This window comes from Grammomys surdaster, unplaced genomic scaffold (assembly GCF_004785775.1).
Source record: "Grammomys surdaster isolate TR1022 unplaced genomic scaffold, NIH_TR_1.0 126546, whole genome shotgun sequence".
Taxonomy (NCBI): domain Eukaryota; kingdom Metazoa; phylum Chordata; class Mammalia; order Rodentia; family Muridae; genus Grammomys; species Grammomys surdaster.
The window spans coordinates 14,051,809-14,055,101 of record NW_021621338.1 but is presented as its reverse complement, the minus strand read 5'-3'; positions in this window follow the sequence as shown (position 1 = coordinate 14,055,101).

The following is a 3,293-nucleotide window of genomic DNA, read 5'->3' as shown; positions in this document are numbered from 1 at the left end:
CTGCAGTGTGGCCATCCATGCTGAGAATCTGCAGTGTGGCCATTCATCCTGAGAATCTGCAGTTTGGCCACCCATGCTGAGAATCTGCAGTTTGGCCATCCATGCTGAGAATCTGCAGTGTGGCCATCCTTGCTGAGAATCTGCAGTGTGGCCATTCATGCTGAGAATCTGCAGTGTGGCCATTCATGCTGAGAATCTGCAGTTTGGCCATCCATGCTGTGAGAGAATCTGCAGTGCAGCCATCCATGCGGAGAGAGAATCTGCAGTGCAGCCATCCATGCTGAGAATCTGCAGTGCAGCCCTCCATGCTGAGAATCTGCAGTGTGGCCATCCATGCTGAGAGAATCTGCAGTGTGGTCATCCATGCTGAGAGAATCTGCAGTGCAGCCATCCATGCTTAGAGAATCTGCAGTGTGGTCATCCATCCTGAGAGAATCTGCAGTGCAGCCGTCCATGCTGAGAGAATCTGCAGTGTGGTAATCATTGCTGAGAGAGAATCTGTAGTGCATCTATCCATGCTGAGAGAATCTGCAGTGCTAAATGATAAGCTCCTCTGCTTTTCTGCCTCTCCCCCATATTCTCTTCTCCTCCTCAAAGTCTGATTGATGAAGTATATGGTCTGGATCTCCAGTCAACTAGCCAGGCTTTCTTACATCTCCTTTTTACAAATTTGTACTTATCTATCAGTGCATAATCTATGCTTCATATCTCTGACAATTAATAGACTCATCATTTCAATTTCCTATGAGAAATCAAATTGTGTTCTGAGTTTTAAAGCAAAAATTCCAGTTACTACAACCTTGGGAATGACATGGGAGAGCTGTATCACCATTCCTTCTGGGATCCAAACCTCTTTCTTTCACCCTTCCAAGGGTCCATTCTTTTAGAACTTGACCTTTCCTTCACACACTCCTGAAAACAGCCATATATCTTGTCAGGACTTCTTTCACTGGACAGTTCCAATCATGTGTAAAACACAAAAGGAACTCTGACACTCTCCCTGGGGGATTGACCAGCAGTGAGTATACAGTGCAAGTAAAAGTAGACAAAATGTAGAAAGTGTACATTTTAATAATCACAACATAAAAGGAGCTAAGATCCTGCATAGATTGAGCAGGACATTGTAATAGCAGGAAATAAAAAATAATACACTATCTACTCCTTTATGAGCTTCATTCTGTTGATGTGGGAACCACTTCTTTCAAAACTGACTTAATGGGGAGAGGTTTTATTACATTTTACTGAAAGAAGTCCAGCAGGAACTAAAGCAGAAACCATGGAGGAACATTCCTGAGTAGCTCACTCTATGTCTCATGCTCAGCTGCCTTTTTTATACTGCCCCAAACCACCTGCCTAAGGAGGATGCTGCTCATAGTGGGCTGAGCCTTCCAACATGAATCATCAGTTAGCGCAATGTCTCATGGGCATGTCTGGCATGGTCACAGGCCAGTTCCTTTGTAGTAGTTCTTCACTTGAGGCTCCCTCTTCCCAGATGACTTTATGTTGTGTTAAGTAGACAACAAAAGCAAACCAATGCACCTCTAAGTCAATTCCAAAAGAGTGTCTTAATTTCACTATATATTTTGGGTCAGCATTTTTCTACATAGCACCAGATTTTTAAGGAGCCACAATTTCTGTTTTATAAGAATTTCTATAGAGAAGAGAAACTAGTGACAGAATTTGAAATATCTAACTAGTCTTTGACATCAGAAATGAGAAAAGAAATCTTCACTTTCCTTATAGTGTTGGAAAATTATTTTTATTGAGTATATTATGAATATTATGAAAAGAAATGTAATTTTATTGAGTTTATTATGAAAAATATCATTTTTATATGTATCTGTTTTCATAATTTTAACATTTTTTACATTAGCATAAGTTCCACTCATTATTGTCATACTTAATTTCAAAGGAGTGTCACATATAAGTTTATATATATATATATATGTATGTATATATAGATATATATATATACAGAAAACACTTGCAAATTAGACTAGCTTTTACAAAAATAAATACAAATAAAAATAGTAAGTGGTTAAAACTACAGTATTTTCTGATAGTGAAAATTCTCTCCTAGCAAATACATTATAACACCTGCTGTCCTGATAGAGTCAAATGATTTTTCTCTCCTTTTACTGTTGAGCAGTTGAGCATAATTTCACCATAGGGATTTAGAGTCTAGCCTTTCTTATATATTTGCATGTTTTGTGTATGTGTGTTGTATACGTTTTCACATATGTATGGTGATATGCTTGCCTGTGTGTGTATGCATGTGCAGGCCTGAAGTTGACCGTCAGCAACCCTCTACCATTGCTTTCTCCCTTATTTGCTGAGGCAGGCTCTGGCTGAACCTTGAGCTCACTGCTTCAGGTACAATATTTGGCCAGCAAGCCACTAGGATCTTCCTGTCTTAGTGCAACCTGCAGCACTAGGGTTGTAGATTTTCCTTACCATGCCTGGCTTTTATGTGTGATCTGGGGATCTGAATCCAGGTCACCTCAGCCTGTGGATAGGTCCACCAAGTTCAAGGCCAGATGAAGACTTGTTTATCTCAAAGTTGTGGGCCTGTCAGTATTCCTGTTTCTGTTGCAACTTTAAACAACTAAATAATTGCAGTTGAAAGTAAGTGTTCTCAATTGGGCAACAGTCCCTCATAAAACAGGACAAACCTCTATTTTGTTTTTGTAATAATTAGCAATTTCACACAAATGCTTTAGTTTTCTAGTGAGTTTCAGGCCAATCAACAACTATTTCTTAATATAACTAAATTTAAATATTTGTTTATTTTTATTTTATGCGTATGAGTGTGTTGTCTGGATGTATGTACATGTTCTTTATGTGTCGAACATGTATGTGTGTGTGTGTGTGTGTGTGTGTACATGCATGCACTTGTGTGCAGACCAGATGAGGGTACCTGATCCCCTGGAACTAGAGTTACAGACAATTGTGAGTTACCATGTGGGTGCTAGGAACCAAAGTCATGTCTTCTGCAGGAGCAGTGAGGGTGTGCTCTTTACTGTGGAGTCTCTCTAGCCCCCAAACAACTAGATGGAAGCATGACTGCTCTGTCTAATTTTATCATTGCGGTTTACTCAATGATTCAAGGTGAAGTGCCATTACTTCCTTGTCAGAAGGAGTAAAGGGAATGGGTGTAGGGACAAGGCACCATGAAGATGGCATGGTGATGGCAATGGTGACTCACCACTGCTTTGTCTGACACAGTTCAGTTACCTTGGGACTGACACAAGGTGGGAATTGGAAAGCTAGTCTCTACCTGGATTATTTAAAAA